This window comes from Gossypium hirsutum, chromosome D02, assembly GCF_007990345.1.
Source record: "Gossypium hirsutum isolate 1008001.06 chromosome D02, Gossypium_hirsutum_v2.1, whole genome shotgun sequence".
In the NCBI taxonomy this organism is placed as follows: domain Eukaryota; kingdom Viridiplantae; phylum Streptophyta; class Magnoliopsida; order Malvales; family Malvaceae; genus Gossypium; species Gossypium hirsutum.
The window spans coordinates 50402577-50420361 of record NC_053438.1 but is presented as its reverse complement, the minus strand read 5'-3'; the positions used below and the strand labels follow the sequence as shown (position 1 = coordinate 50420361).

Below are 17785 nucleotides of genomic sequence, written 5' to 3'. Positions count from 1 at the left end.
TGGAAATGAAATTAATGTCCAAGTGAAATGATTTTACATCCTTTATAAAAAATCAAATGGTATGATTTAAGCGAGGGGTTTAGATAAAAGCTCCATTTATAAAACTAAAAATTACAACTCAAGTCTTACATGATTTTTATAACAAAATCCATCAAATCTGAGGATGCTCGTCGTGTGACATCTCCCCTTCCAAGCTTAGTCTATCCATATCGGGATACCAGCGTTCTTTCAGGTTTTGCGAATATGAAAAAATAAAAATGTCTATAAATATTAGGTTAAAGGCATCTTATACTCTTTTGAAAAAATTAATCCACTTCTTTTATAAAGAAAGTATCTAATTGTACAGACATAAATTTGCCCAGGCCCTAAACAGCAAATAAAAATAATCAATAGTCCATTTGCAAAAGAGGTCCAATTGGCCCAAAATAATCAAACCCTAAGGCCCAACGACCTAAACTATTGTCAGCAAAAAAAGAAAACCCTAGCCCCCATGTGCACCGCACCCAGCTGCTGCCACCTTGGATCGCGCCGCTCGCGCCTCGTCCCGGGGCCTGACGCACCCTTTCTGACGCCATTTCACCAAAACAGCAAAGGGATCTGCCCTCCGTCACTGTTGACTCCACCACCTGCAAGAAAAGAGAAAGAAAGAGGACAGACGATAGCAGAGAAACAATAATAAATCAAAAGCAAATAATGTATCAGTGGCTATAAAGGCCGCGAAAAACATATTGTAATAGGGGGTTCTTTTATTTTCAAAAAGATTGAATACAAAAAAGAAAAGAGACTCGACTTTTATATATTTTTCAAGGTGATTTTCGTTTGATTTCGTTTTTTTTCACGTTAAGATTTATTTTTTTATTTTATATACGAATATAAAAAAAGGGAAGAGGAAAAGAAACTTACCTATGTTGGCCGATCTACTTGCCGTCAACGGCCACGCCGAAAAAGGAGAAGAAACGAAACGTTTCTTCATTGCTTCGCTAGGTTTGGCCGAGTTTTCGGGGGTTTTGGCCTCGAATCCTTGCGGCCGGCACGACAGCCGATGGCCGAATCTTTGGCTGGAGCCTGGAGGGGGAAGAGAGGGTTGAGAGAATTTTGGGATTTGTTTTTGGGAAAGAAGAAAAATAAAAATTTTAGAAAAAAAATTAGATTTAAATAACGAAGCAAAATGTCGCCATTTTGGGTTAGGAACCTAGACGCCAAAACAACGCCGTTTAGGGCCTATCCGAGCACGACCCGACCCGCTTCCGGGGGATCCGCGTGTTTTTGCTTGATGGGTTATTTGCACATTGGTCCTTCCGCATTTTTGTTCTTTTTAATTTAGCCACTTTCATTTAGTTTTTATTTCTTTTTAAATTTAACCTCTGAATTTTGTTTGTTTTTCAATCCGGTCCTTGGCTCATTGACATGCTAGAAAGCGGATACGTGTCTAGGGTTTGGTTTATTTACCCATTTGGCTCTCCGCCCTTTCGCGCCCTTTCATTTTGGTCATTCTTTGCTTATTTTATTATAGCTTTGACCTTTAAATTTCATTTTTATCCCGAATTAGTCCATTTTTGTTATCTTATTAATTAATCTAGTTATTATCATACTTATATTTTCTTTTTATATTTACTTATTCATTACCATTATATTATTATATTATACCATTATCTTTGTATTATTGTTATTATTATTATTACTATTATTATTATTACTATTATTATTATATTTACTTATCTAAATTTTAAATATATTTTGTCTTATTATATTTTATTATTATTATGTAATTACTTATATCTTTTGTAGTTTTTTTAAACTTTAGATTATTTGCTATTCTATTGTTAATATTATTATTATTATTATTTACTTATTTATATCTTTTTTAATTTCAAACTTTGTTATATATATACATACATATATTTTTTATTTTTATAATTTTATTTATTTTGTTATTGTTATTATTGTTTTACTTGATATTTATTTATTTATGTATCCATTATTATTTTAAAAACGTTTTAGTTTTATTTGTTTGTTTACTTATTATTTTATATAATTGATTTGTCCTTTTTTTTATTTATCTTATTTTTGTTGTTGTTGTTGCTCGTATTATTTATGCTTACTGTCGAAGCCATTTTTTTTATGTATTTGAAAAACGGGGATCAACTTAAAAAATAAAATGGGAGTCGCCACCAACCTTTATTGAAGGTGTGATCGGATCACCTTGAAAACGATTTTAGATCTACGAATTTTGAAAAAATAGGTTCGGGAGTCGGTTACGTACGAGGAAGGGTTAGCACCCTTGTAACGCCCAAAATTGGTACCGAATTGATTGTTTAATATCTTAGTGTCGTGAATTTGGAAAGATTTTAAAATACGATCCTTGGAAAAGAAAATTTGAATAAAATAAATTAGATGATGAGGCTCTCTTCTTTCAAAGAAGTAAATCGTCACACTCAGTAAGTTAGAGTGCAACATTTCAAATCCTCAAAATTAAGTTTGACTTTTAAAACTATGTATTTTGAGAAGGATATCTGATTATTTGGGTCAAATGAGAAAATCAAAACCCAGTAAGTTAGAATTCGATTTCACAAAATTCCTAAATATCGAATATTGCCTTTATTTTCATTTGTTAGAAAAATCCTCGTCTCGAGAAAATTTATTTGAAAATTACGATTTTATTTTAAAGACGTTGGCCACCTAAATTCGACGAAGAAAATCGAAACCCAGTAAGTTAGGGCACAAATTTCTCGAGAATCATTGGATGTAGGGTATTTTGGAAACTTAAAACCATTTCGATATTTTAATAAAATGCAATCTCTTAAACAATGTAATATGGTTAAATGCTTTCATACAACGCGAAAAGGACAATTCAAAGATAAAATGTACATCAATGAATAATAAGCAACTAATGAACAAATACGAACAAGCATAACAATAATAATTTCAAACATGCATCACGTAAATATCAACATTGGCTAACAAGAGGAGGCTAATTAAAAGTCAAGCAAATTCACATAGCTCTAATATAATATATGAGCTTAAACCTAATTTAAGAAATAAATAAATTAAAAAGTTGAAACGAATTTGAATAAATTAACAATGTTAAAACAAGTCGTTTAAATGTTTGAGAGAAATAAAATATCTATATGATAATGTGAAATTAACAATGGATTATGTATGTATGTATGTATGTATGTATATGATGAAAATAATTCAACATAGAATAAGTATGCATATGTAGTATTATCACATAATAGTATTACTTAAAAGTGTCTATTTATATAAATCTAAAGTATGTAATGAATGAATTTTTAAAAAGCACACTTAGAATAAAATAAATTTAAGTAATATTAATAATAGTATGTCATAAAAGGGGTAAATACATATAAAACTTTAAAAGAAACCCTAAAAAATAATGCATACAAAAATAAATAATGCATATATGCAAAAGGCGAATATATATAAAATACGATAAAAAATATAATAGTGATAAGTATACGTAGGATAATACTGATAATAATAATAACAGTGAATTTATTAAAAAAAACTGAATAATGCCAAGGGTTGAATCGCAATTAAAATCGAATTATCAGGAAATAAATGAGATTAAGCTAAAATGGATGGCCATACTGCAATACGCGTATTACATGGGGGCCAATTGGGCAATATTCCGCTTCCCCAAAACGCAACGTTGCAAGCTGAGTCGAAATGAAACAATAATGAAAATGCAGAGCAAAATAAAAAAGTATCGATTTAATCACGCCGTAAAAATAGAAAGGACCATTTGCGCAAATCGCCCAACGGAGGCCAAAACGCGCGGATCCTTCCCCGGGTCGGGTCACTGTGCGGGTTGCTGGGGTAAGTTTGCCAGTACGACACCGTTTTAGGGCCACTGAAACAGGCCCTAAACAGTTTCATTTTACGCGCTATATAAGGCCCCCTATAACCCTAAAATCAGTCTGTTGAAATCAGACACCAACCTCCACCCGTCCGCGCCGCTCTGTGTGCTGAAGGCATTCGAACGATTTCCGATCTTAACCCATTCTCCGATGACGACGGAGAGGGCCAAAATCTTATCACCAGGTATGTTCTCCCTTTCCCCTCTATTATTTTTTGTTCTTAACAAACAACTGATGAACACAAAATAAAAGAAAGAAAAGAAAAAAACGGTAAATAAAAAAAACCAAAGAAACTCAGAAATCACATCTTAGTATTTCAATTTTTCGTGTTTTGAATCTGTGTCCAAAAACTACAAAGGGATTTTTCTTTTCTTTTATAGCCGAAAAAGGAAAATAAAATAAAAATCTAAAATAAAAATACAATATGTTGTCCTTTTCTTTTTGTTGTGCTGTGTTTGTTTATGTTGGTAGGTGTACGGAGCAGTGGACGTGGAGGCGTGATACGTGGTGGCGGCGCACGTTCGAGGTATAGTTCAGAAGGGAGCCCGTGTTCGATTGCGGTACGATAACTGCTGCAAGCTACTAGGGTTTCTGACTTCTGGTTTAGGCCAGTTGGGCTAGGTTATTGGGCTTAGGTTTGGGCTTGGTTAATTGGGTTAGATTTTGGGCTAGGTTAATTGGGTTTGTAAAAGCTGGACATTAATAGTGGACTTTTGTTAATTAATTTATTTATTTGGTTTTTATATTTGTATCGGGCCGGGCAAAATTTGGGTATTACAGCTGCCCCTCTTTGCTCATTGTTGTGTAATGGGAACGGAGCAAAGACTCTAAAAATGGCCAAATTTGCCCGGTCATGTTGGACCTTGGTGCTCTTCTTCTTCGAGTTGCCTCATTCCATCCACTGCATCTTTAGAGGTATAGGAATTGGTGTCTCGATCCACTCTACCGCAACGTTGGGGAGATAGGATTTGTAACTCGTAACTTTAATCTGTTTAACTGTGATGTCGAGGAAGCAAGATTCGCTGTTGTAGCTTCAATTTGTTCCACTACACCGCCTGGGAAGTAAGATTCGCTGTTGTAGCTTTAATCTTTCTAACTGCAATATTGGGGAAGTAAGATTCACCATTGTGGCGTTAATCTGTTCCACTGCACCGCTTAAGAAGTAAGATTCGCTGTTGTAGCTTTAATCTTTTTAACTGCAATGTCGGGGAAGCAAGGTTCGCCATTGTGGCTTTAATTTGTTCCACTGCACTGCTTGGGGAGTAAGATTCGCTGTTGTAGCTTTAATCTTTTTAACTACAATGTCGGGGAAGCAAGATTCGCCATTGTGGCTTTAATCTATTCCACTGCACCGCTTGGGGAGTAAGATTCGCTGTTGTAGCTTTAATCTTTTTAACTGCAATGTCGGGGAAGTAAGATTCACCGATGTGGCTTTAATCTGTTCCACTGCATCGCCTAGGGAGTAAGATTCGCTGTTGTAGCTTTAATCTTTTTAACTGCAATGTCGGGGAAGCAAGATTCGCCATTGTGGCTTTAATCTGTTCCATTGCACCGCTTGGGGAGTAACATTTGCTATTGTAGCTTTAATCTTTTTAACTGCAATGTCGGGGAAGCAAGATTCACCGATGTGGCTTTAATCTATTCCATTGCATTGCCTAGGGAGTAAGATTCACTGTTGTAGCTTTAATCTTTTTAACTACAATGTCGGGGAGGCAAGATTCACCGATGTGGCTTTAATCTGTTCCATTGCATCGCCTGGGAAGTAAAACTGGTATTTTCGATCTACTTCCTTGTCGATGCAGGAAGACAAGATCTGCTATCTTCACTAATCTGTTCTCTGGGGAACATGACCTGTATAATGAACCTAATTATGCCTAATGATTAAGATGGCATGATCAAAATGATTCCAATGCTCCTAACTAGACATGTGAATAATGTTTGCATGAACGTAGAGTTTTATTTTTTCCGAGAATGATACCGCTTAGGTTGTCATTACTCCAAGTTTATTAAGGCTTTGTGACTGACGTGCTACAACGCCTTCTTGCTTGACTAGCTTTTCTGAAGAAACATTTAGCCAGGTTGCCCCCCACTGTAAACCTCAAAGTTTAATCCATTAGGGCACACAATTTGTACCATCATTCTCCCACTGCAATTCAAGGGTAGAAATATGTGGCTTTTCCTCAATCCTCTCTTATCACAATTCAAGGATACATGATCTGAATCGTTCTGGTTTCTTACACCATTGTCAGGATGTCGTACCAAAGACTCATGCGCAAGTGAAGGCTCTCTTCTCCGAGGTAACCTCTTCCTATTGCCTGATGATCATTGCTTGCTCGTTTATTTAAGCTTTGTCATTAACACGACATCTTGTCATTTTTTAATCAATGCATTTGACAACAAAATCTAAAGAGAAAGTCTAAATTTAGACGCTTCCTTTTCAAATTTCCAACCTTTAAATTTGATGTGTTCTAAACAATAGTCCTGTTTCAGGTTCCTATATTATTTAGAACTTTTCAGAGTAATTTGAAAAACTTCTCTTGTGAAAGTTCAATTAGTCCATTAATCATTATTCCAATGCAACATGCTTGTAAAAAAGGTCATAACAATGGATAAGAATAAAGTTGGTTCTGAGAATAGCTCGAAAGGAATAAATTATCAAAAATAGTAAAGAAGGATAACAAAGAAATTGATTGGGAATGTGTATCTTGGAAAAGAATAAAGTATTCCAAGAATAAAAAATTTAATATAAATAATATGAGAGTTGGGTGCCCTAGATACCGCAGCTTGAACTTCTCTGTACAAACTTTCTGAAGACCATTCTGAGTTTGACATGTGCTTAGGAGATCTACAGTGCTTTGTCGATGCCCCAAGATGTTGCCTACCCTTTCTTGTTGATTCAGGTATAACAAAATTACCACATGCCCCAAGATTTGAGTTGTTCTGATCGATTCATGCCCCATTCTGATCAATATTTGAGCCGCCCTTTTCGGGGTTTCAACTGAAATCCCCTTTGGCCTAAGGTTCCCTTTGTAGGTTTTCACCTTGGCCTCTCCATTTTTGCTTTTTCATTTTTCATTTTTCATTTTTATTTTTTCATTTTTCACAATTTTTTGGACTCAAAGCGCCCTTTGCGGGTTTTCACCATAGTCTTTTCTTCTTCTTTAAACGAAGTACTTCTTAACTGGATCCGAGTTTATTGGATTAGTCATCTCACTCAAGATCAGTGCTCCTCTAAAAAAGGTCTTCTTTACAACATAGGGACATTCCCGGTTTGGCATTCATTTCCCTCTAGAATTCTTTTGTGACAGCCCAAAATTGACCCTAGTCGGGAAGTGGTTTCGGGACCGCTAAACCAAGTCACCGAAATGTTTGAATGTGATATTTATTGTCTAGAATATGTAATTATGAATGTGTGAAAATTTCAAGCTTCGATTTAGTCGATTGCATGTGAATTTAGTCAATAGGACTTATGTGCGACATTTTAAAATGTGATAGGTCGAAGCATAAGGACCTATTAGTGCATGAAATAAAAAGGGGGACTTGCATGTCAAATTTCCCCCCTAATTAGTAGTGGCCGGCCATGACAAGCATGGTAGACCAAGTGTGATGGGCAAGACATGTCATAGACATGTTGTGTTGGTGCATCATGGGTGGAAAAAAATAAAATAAGGAGAATGGGCATAAAATAATGAAAGGGAATATGATGGAAATAAAAAAAAAGCGTGTGGTTGTCTCCCCCCCCATTTTGCCGAAACTAGAAAGAAAAACAAAAAAAAAAAGTGCTCATCCTTTGGTTCATCTTTGGCCAAAAAAATTTAAGGAGGAAGGAAGAAGAAAGGTTGAAGGGGTTCGGCCATGCATGTAACTAGGCTAAGGTATGTTTGATGATGTTCCATGAGATGCATGCATGTTTTAGTTGTTAGCTTGAGTTCTACCTAGCCCATGGTCCAAATCTTGCTATGTGATGGAAATGACACTCGGTCATGGATGCATCATTCTTGCTTGGTGTTGATGTTGTGTCGGTGAGATACCAAGTTATTTTTGTGACCAAGTTGAGATTTGAATTTTTGGAATAAGTAAGGTTTTCGGCTATGGAGATTAATAAGGGTGATGGTTGTGTTTCATGCTAAATCTAGATGAAAAATGGTAGTTACTTACATCTTGATGATTATGAGTTTCTTTCTTGGTTCTACCTTAGATCCATGAAGTATATTTTTATTTGGTGTTGTTGGAAGTATCGGCCATGGTATACCCATGAGTGTGATTTATGCTTATTGCATGGTAGGTAAGATTTATGTTTTGGATATATGTTTAAATTTGGTTATAATCAAAATTTGGGATTCGGCTCTTGCACATATATATATGATTGCACATGATGGTGCTTCGGTTATGGATTAAATGATGGATGCGTATTGAGTATAATATGGAATGCATTAGTTAGTAAAATGTATGTCATTTATGTGTGGTATTAAGTATATAATCGGCCTCAACATAGACATGCATATTCGGCCATAAGAAGAAGATTGGTGTTGCATGTATTCGGTTAGAGGCAAGCATATTGATGCTTTTGTCTTGGCTTAGAAAATTCGGCCAAGGGGGAAAATTAGCTAAAACGTTGAGTTTGATTCATGATTCCGTACATATGTGACTTTAATGTCTAATGTATAAATATGGGCTAAGTGCCTTGTGTTCCTCTTTTCGATGCTCAAATGATTAAATCAATTTATTTGTTTAATTAAGCTCAAGAGCAAAGGGGAACTAAATCCGATAAAGGGAAGGAAAAAGTGGTCGAATAGCTATCGGAATCGTTCGACAACACCCGAGGTAAGTTCTTGAGTAAAAGAGCTTAAATTATGATTTGATTAGATCATGTTTTAAGCAAATTAAAATCATGCTCTTTGTGTGGCTATGGAGCCGAAATTGCAAGAATGATAAATGTCTTGTGTTTGAGTTTTGCTAACGAGAACGAAATACGAATGTGCCATGATTTATTGTTAAATGTGCATGGTTATTTGAATGATGTCCGGGCTAAGTCCCGAAGGCTTTGTGCTAAGTGACCATATCCGGACTAAGATCCGAAGGCATTTGTGCGAGATATTAATTCCGGGCTAAGCCCGAAGGCATTTGTGCGAGTTACTAAATTCGGGTTAAGTCCCGAAGGCAATTGTGCGAGTTACTATAACCGGGCTATGTCCCGAAGGCATTTGAACGAGTAGCTATATCCGGTTAAATTCCGAAGGTACGTGATTTGGGAATGAATGATCTTGCTGTAAAAATTTCAGTAAATACTCTAGAAACATCCCAACATTGAGGTATGTTTCGTATGTGCTTGAATTTAGTTGAGCCCTTACAAATAAGTATTCGCTCAGTTGATAAACGAGCTACCGGCCTTTGGCTAAGTTGATCTTTTGTGTATGTACATAAGGGTTGGTAATGTGAAGCAAGTATGATATTGAAAAATTGTGCATATGAAATTTTCCGTTTAGCTACATGAATGCTATACTTTTGTTGTGCTGGAATTCCTTGCTCAAAACTTGCTAAGCATAAATTGCTTACTCCGTTTCTTTGATCCTCTGTTTTATAGATTTTGGTTCTCCAGCTATCAGACTCGGGATTTTGAAGTCGAAGTCGCCCACACTATCAAAGCCCCCCCTTTTTGGTACAATTTTGGTTGAACTTCGAAATGGCATGTATAGGACTACCCGTTTGTTGTGGGTCATGGACCCTTTGGACTTGTATAATTTTGGATAGCCATGCGAAAATGGCTTATATGTGTTTGAGTATAATGTTATAATCATTTGGTGTGGATATGCTTGACAAGGATTGGCCATGGGAATGGTTAATCACTATCATAAATTGTGCTATTTATGCAAAAAGGGCTACTTGAATCATGGAAACCATGAAATAGGTAAAGTCTACCTTAAAGGCAGATGCTGACAGCAGCAGTGATGTAGATTTTGAAAATCACTAAAAATAGTAGGAATGGAATTAAATAGTGAATAAATTATGTAAACGAACCTTGATGAATCTATTTTCATAGGAAAGTAACGAAACAATCATACGGATAGTATGTTAAGAGATATTCAGGTTCTCATGAGACAGGGCCAGAACGGTTTCTGGATTTCCTGTTCCGACTTTGGAAATTCATTATAAATTAACCAGAGACAATTAGGAGTCAAGCCATATATTTATAGATTCCTCTCTGAGTCCAGTTTCTATAGAAACAAACGGTATCAGTATTTAAGCCCTGTACAGGGAGATATCCAAGTCGTAATGCGCAAAGGTCAGTGTAGTTGATCCCTGTAACATGGGAGACTTGGACTAATAAACTGTAACAATTGGCCCAACCAAAAATTCTAGAAAAAAATATGTAGATGGGAATATGAGTCTAGTTTCAGGGAAAATTTACGGAACTGGATTCCGAGTTTCTGAACTCAAGATATGATTTTTAAAGCGACTATTACGCAGATTGGCAGTGTCTAGAAAATTTTTAAAGTCTGTTAACACCTCGTGTTCGACTCCGGTGACGGTCTCGGGTTCGGGGTGTTACATTTGATTGGTATCAGAGCTACGGTTTAGTCGATTCTAGGACTACCGTAATGCGTTGGGTCTAGCTATACATGCCATTTTATGTGATTATTTGATAGTGTGGTGATTTCTGACATTTGCAAATGTGTTTATTTATAGTAATGGATCCCGATCCCGACCGAGCGGTAGCTGATGATCTTGAGAGTATAGCGCCTGCTCCCGCACAAGGGACAGCGCCGGTGGACTCTCAACCTAATGCTAGTAACCCGAATGATGAAGCTAGACAAGCTTTCTATAGCGTGATGAATGATTGGTTCAACCAATACATTCGAACTAATACGGCTGTTCTACAACCTCCATTCCCGACAAACACCACCCCCGCACCTACAATACCTCCGGTAACTGACCAAATAAGGTCAAATAAGCCCCCAGTTGACAGAATCTGAAAACATGGGGCTATTGAATTTAAAGCTACGGATAGCGACGATGCCGAGCAAGCTGAATTTTGGTTAGACAACACTATCCGGGTACTCGATGAGCTATCTTGTACACCCGATGAATGCCTAAAGTGTACTATCTCCTTGCTACGTGATTCTGCCTACTATTGGTGGAGTACTCTGACTTCTGTTGTGCCCCAAGAGCAAGTAACTTGGGAGTTTTTCCAAACTGAGTTTCAGAAAAAGTATATCAGTCAGAGATTTGTTGATCAAAAACGGAAGGAATTTCTTGAGCTTAAGCAAGGTTCCATGTCGGTTACTGATTACGAGCGAAAATTTGTTAGACTTAGCAAATACGCTCGGGAATGTGTTTCGTCCGAGGCTATCATGTGTAAACGCTTCGAGGATGGGCTGAATGAAGATATAAAAATGTTTGTTGGCGTTCTTGAAATACGAGAGTTCGTAGTACTTGTCGAGCGAGCTTGTAAAGCCGAAGAGCTTAGAAAAGAAAAACAAAAAGTTGATGTGGGAACCGGAGAGTTTCGTAAAAGATCCTCGGGAAAGTCTCTTCAACAGGCATCGAAGAAATTTCGAGATGATGTGGGCTGGTCTAGAGGCACTTCAGGCCTTTTTAGACGAGATCGTGATCGACCCCCTGTGGGTACACGAGGCACTTCGGTCGCCAGTGTTGGGAATGAACGTCGAGACAGAACGAAATGTCGATATTGCGGTAAATGGCATTCGGGGAGTTGTAGATTCCCTGACCGCTCCTGTTACAAGTGCGGATCAGTTGACCACTTCATTAAAGATTGCCCGAGGTTGTCTGAACAGAATGTAAATCAGAGTGGGAAACCGGGTGCTACCACTGCTCGAGGTAGACCATCTGGAAATACGGGCAATGCTAGTGGTGGTCAGAGAGGATCTAGAGATGCTACGACTGGATCCGAGGCTCGTGCGCCTGCTAGAGCTTATGCTATACGTGCCCGCGAGGATGTTTCTTCGCCTGATGTTATTACCGGTACTTTTACTCTCTTTGATACTAATGTAATTGCTTTGATTGACCCCGGTTCTACTCATTCTTACATATGTGAAACCTTAGCATCCAGTAAGACTTTACCTATTGAGTCTACTGAGTTCGTAATTCGGGTGTCAAATCCCTTGGGTCGTTACGTGCTTGTCGACAAAGTGTGTAAGGAATGTCCCCTAGTAATTCGAGGTTCCTGTTTTTCGGCGGACTTGATACTTTTGCCATTTGATGAATTTGACGTTATTCTCGGGTTGGATTGGTTGATCGTGCATGATGCGGTTGTGAATTGCAAAAGCAAGACTATTGAATTGAGGTGCGCAAATAACGAAGTAATCCGAGTTGAGTCTACGGACTTGGATGGGTTGCCAGCTGTAATATCCTCAATGTTGGCCCAGAAATATGTAAGAAAAGGGTGCGAAGCATACCTTGCGTATGTACTTGATGACAAAGAATTAGAAAAGGAACCCGAATCTGTGCCGGTGGTTTGTGAATACCCGGATGTTTTTCCTGAAGAATTACCGAGTTTACCACCTGTTCGGGAGATAGAGTTTGGTATTGAGCTTGTACCTGGGACTACGCCGATTTCGATGGCTCCGTATCGTATGACACCAACTGAGTTAAAAGAGTTGAAAGCTCAGTTGTAAGAATTGACGGATAGAGGTTTTGCTCGACCAAGTTTCTCACCTTGGGGTGCACCAGTATTGTTCGTGAAAAAGAAGGACGGAACCATGAGGTTGTGCATTGACTATCGTCAACTGAATAAAGTGACGATAAAGAACAAATATCCGTTACCGCGTATCGATGATTTGTTCGACCAACTGAAGGGAGCCTCAGTGTTCTCAAAAATAGATTTGAGATCGGGCTATTATCAGTTGCGAATTTGAGATTCGGACATACCCAAAACTGCCTTCAGAACGAGATATGGTCACTACGAATTCTTAGTGATGCCGTTTGGGCTCACTAATGCCCCTGCGGTATTTATGGATTTGATGAATCGGATCTTCAGACCATATTTGGATCGGTTCGTAGTTGTGTTCATTGATGACATCTTGGTCTATTCAAGAGATGAGACCGAACATGCTGAGCACCTGAGACTAGTGTTGCAAATTTTGCGGGATAAGCAGTTATATGCTAAGTTCAGTAAGTGTGAGTTCTGGTTAAGAGAGGTTAGCTTCTTGGGTCATGTGGTATCCGCATCGGGTATTCGAGTTGACCCGAGCAAAATTTCAGCCATACTTAACTGGAAGCCTCCAAGAAATATTACCGAAGTTCGGAGCTTCCTGGGGCTCGCCGGTTATTACCGACGATTTGTCAAAGGTTTCTCGATGATAGCCACACCAATGACGAAGCTACTTCAAAAGGATGTTAAGTTCGAATGGACGGAGAAATGTCAGAAAATTTTTGATCAACTAAAAACTTATTTGACTGAAGCTCCAATTTTAGTGCAACCCGAATCAGGCAAAGAGTTTGTCATTTATAGTGACGCATCCTTACTTGGGTTGGGTTGCGTATTGATGCAAGAAGGTCGAGTGGTGGCCTATGAGTCGAGACAATTAAAGCCACATGAGAAAAATTATCCGACCCATGATCTTGAACTAGTTGCCATCGTATTTGCTTTAAAAATATGGCGACATTACTTATTTGGTGAAAAGTGCCATGTATTTTCGGATCACAAAAGTCTCAAATATTTGATGACTCAAAGAGACTTAAATCTGCGACAAAGACGTTGGCTTGAGTTGTTGAAAGATTACGAGCTTGTCATTGATTACCACCCGGGAAAGGCTAATGTGGTTGCGAACGCCTTAAGCCAGAAATCATTGTTTGCTTTACGAGCGATGAATGTGCACTTGTCTGTTCTACCCGACAATGTGTTAGTAGCTGAATTAAAAGCCAAACCATTATTGATTCATCAAACTCGTGAAGCCCAGAAAGTTGATGATGAATTGGTTGCAAAACGGGCTGAGTGTGTTCCGAACAAGGAATCGGAGTTTCAAATTGATAATGATGATTGTTTGAGGTTCAGAAGTCGTTTGTGTGTTCCAAGGAATTCGGAACTCATTTCGATGATTTTGAACGAAGCCCATTGTAGTCGAATGTCAATTCACCCGGGGAGTACGAAAATGTACAACGATTTGAAACGTTGGTCTTGGTGGCATGGTATGAAACGAGACATCTCCGACTTTGTTTCGAGATGTTTAATATGTCAACAAGTGAAAGCGGAACATCAAGTGCCTTCAGGATTACTTCAGCCGATCATGATACCCGAGTGGAAATGGGATCGAGTCACAATGGACTTTGTGTCCGGACTGCCATTGTCAGCAAGTAAGAAGGATGCGATTTGGGTTGTTGTTGATAGACTGACTAAGTCGGCTCACTTTATCCCCGTGCGTACGGATTTTTCATTGGATAAACTAGCCGAATTGTATGTTTCTCAGATTGTGAGATTACACGGGGTACCTATTTCTATCGTGTCGGATAGAGATCCGAGATTCACCTCGCGATTTTGGAGGAAATTGCAAGAAGCTTTAGGTACCAAGCTGCATTTTAGCACTGCTTTTCACCCCCAAACCGATGGTCAATCTGAGCGGATAATTCAGATACTTGAGGATATGTTGAGATGTTGCATCCTCGAGTTCAGTAGTTCATGGGAACGGTATTTACCTTTGATTGAATTCGCTTACAACAATAGTTTTCAATCAAGTATTAAGATGGCACCTTACGAGGCTTTATACGGTCGTAAATGCCATACACCATTGTTTTGGACCGAGCTCGGTGAAAGTAAAATTTTCGGAGTTGATTTGATTAAGGATGCCGAACAGAAAGTAAAGGTAATCCGTGAAAGTCTGAAAGCAGCCACAGATCGTCAAAAATCGTATGCGGATTTGAAACGAAAAGACATTGAATATCAGGTGGGAGATAAAGTGTTTCTTAAAGTTTCGCCTTGGAAAAATGTACTCAGATTTGGCCGTAAGGGCAAGTTGAGCCCGAGATTCATTGGGCCGTACGAAATCTCCGAACGAGTTGGTCCGGTTGCGTATAGATTGATTTTACCCCCTGAACTTGAAAAGATTCACGATGTCTTTCATGTTTCGATGCTTCAACGTTATAGATCCGATCCGTCACATGTGATTAATCCCTCAGAAGTTGAAATTCAATCTGACTTGAGTTATGAAGAAGAACCGATTCGTATCCTAGCTCGTGAAGTGAAAGAGTTACGAAACAAAAGGGTTCCGTTAGTTAAGGTGTTATGGCTCAAACACGGGATTGAGGAAGCTACTTGGGAAACCAAGAGCTCGATGAAAGAACGATACCCAAACCTATTTACCGGTAAGATTTTCGGGGACGAAAATTTCTTAAGTGGGGGAGAGTTGTGACAGCCCAAAATTGACCCTAGTCGGGAAGTGGTTTCGGGACCGCTAAACCGAGTCACCGAAATGTTTGAATGTGATATTTATTGTCTAGAATATGTAATTATGAATGTGTGAAAATTTCAAGCTTCGATTTAGTCGATTGCATGTGAATTTAGTCAATAGGACTTATGTGCGACATTTTTGAAATGTGATAGGTCGAAGCATAAGGACCTATTAGTGCATGAAATAAAAAGGGGGACTTGTATGTCAAATTTCCCCCCCTAATTAGTAGTGGCCGGCCATGACAAGCATGGTAGACCAAGTGTGATGGGCAAGACATGTCATAGACATGTTGTGTTGGTGCATCATGGGTAGAAAAAAATAAAATAAGGAGAATGGGCATAAAATAATGAAAGGGAATATGATGGAAACAAAAAAAAAAGCGTGTGGTTGTCTCCCCCCCCATTTTGCCGAAACTAGAAAGAAAAACAAAAAAAAAGTGCTCATCCTTTGGTTCATCTTTGGCCAAAAAAATTTAAGGAGGAAGGAAGAAGAAAGGTTGAAGGGGTTCGGCCATGCATGTAACTAGGCTAAGGTATGTTTGATGATGTTCCATGAGATGCATGCATGTTTTAGTTGTTAGCTTGAGTTCTACCTAGCCCATGGTCTAAATCTTGCTATGTGATGGAAATGACACTCGGTCATGGATGCATCATTCTTGCTTGGTGTTGATGTTGTGTCGGTGAGATACCAAGTTATTTTTGTGACCAAGTTGAGATTTGAATTTTTGGAATAAGTAAGGTTTTCGGCTATGGAGATTAATAAGGGTGATGGTTGTGTTTCATGCTAAATCTAGATGAAAAATGGTAGTTACTTACATCTTGATGATTATGAGTTTCTTTCTTGGTTCTACCTTAGATCCATGAAGTATATTTTTATTTGGTGTTGTTGGAAGTATCGGCCATGGTATACCCATGAGTGTGATTTATGCTTATTGCATGGTAGGTAAGATTTATGTTTTGGATATATGTTTAAATTTGGTTATAATCAAAATTTGGGATTCGGCTCTTGCACATATATATATGATTGCACATGATGGTGCTTCGGTTATGGATTAAATGATGGATGCGTATTGAGTATAATATGGAATGCATTAGTTAGTAAAATGTATGTCATTTATGTGTGGTATTAAGTATATAATCGGCCTCAACATAGACATGCATATTCGGCCATAAGAAGAAGATTGGTGTTGCATGTATTCGGTTAGAGGCAAGCATATTGATGCTTTTGTCTTGGCTTAGAAAATTCGGCCAAGGGGGAAAATTAGCTAAAACGTTGAGTTTGATTCATGATTCCGTACATATGTGACTTTAATGTCTAATGTATAAATATGGGCTAAGTGCCTTGTGTTCCTCTTTTCGATGCTCAAATGATTAAATCAATTTATTTGTTTAATTAAGCTCAAGAGCAAAGGGGAACTAAATCCGATAAAGGGAAGGAAAAAGTGGTCGAATAGCTATCGGAATCGTTCGACAACACCCGAGGTAAGTTCTTGAGTAAAAGAGCTTAAATTATGATTTGATTAGATCATGTTTTAAGCAAATTAAAATCATGCTCTTTGTGTGGCTATGGAGCCGAAATTGCAAGAATGATAAATGTCTTGTGTTTGAGTTTTGCTAACGAGAAAGAAATACGAATGTGCCATGATTTATTGTTAAATGTGCATGGTTATTTGAATGATGTCCGGGCTAAGTCCCGAAGGCTTTGTGCTAAGTGACCATATCCGGACTAAGATCCGAAGGCATTTGTGCGAGATACTAATTCCGGGCTAAGCCCGAAGGCATTTGTGCGAGTTACTAAATCCGGGTTAAGTCCCGAAGGCAATTGTGCGAGTTACTATAACCGGGCTATGTCCCGAAGGCATTTGAACGAGTAGCTATATCCGGTTAAATTCCGAAGGTACGTGATTTGGGAATGAATGATCTTGCTGTAAAAATTTCAGTAAATACTCTAGAAACATCCCAACATTGAGGTATGTTTCGTATGTGCTTGAATTTGGTTGAGCCCTTACAAATAAGTATTCGCTCAGTTGATAAACGAGCTACCGGCCTTTGGCTAAGTTGATCTTTTGTGTATGTACATAAGGGTTGGTAATGTGAAGCAAGTATGATATTGAAAAATTGTGCATATGAAATTTTCCATTTAGCTACATGAATGCTATACTTTTGTTGTGCTGGAATTCCTTGCTCAAAACTTACTAAGCATAAATTGCTTACTTCGTTTCTTTGATCCTCTGTTTTATAGATTTTGGTTCTCCAGCTATCGGACTCGGGATTTTGAAGTCGAAGTCGCCCACACTATCAAAGCCCCCCACCTTTTTGGTACAATTTTGGTTGAACTTCGAAATGGCATGTATAGGACTGCCCGTTTGTTGTGGGTCATGGACCCTTTGGACTTGTATAATTTTGGATAGCCATGCGAAAATGGCTTATATGTGTTTGAGTATAATGTTATAATCATTTGGTGTGGATATGCTTGACAAGGATTGGCCATGGGAATGGT

The 17785-nt window shown here is 38.1% G+C and overlaps 1 long non-coding RNA gene across 1 annotated transcript; it reads right to left on the bottom strand.

Annotated features, from left to right (window-relative positions):
• Positions 1–294: 294 nt before the first annotated feature.
• On the bottom strand, positions 295–1103 carry LOC121214882 (uncharacterized). Its single transcript, XR_005910631.1, has 2 exons — positions 904–1103; positions 295–626 (listed from the first exon to the last, which is right to left on the bottom strand). It is a non-coding gene; the product is annotated as an uncharacterized lncRNA (long non-coding RNA).
• Between the last annotated feature and the right edge of the window lie 16682 nt (positions 1104–17785).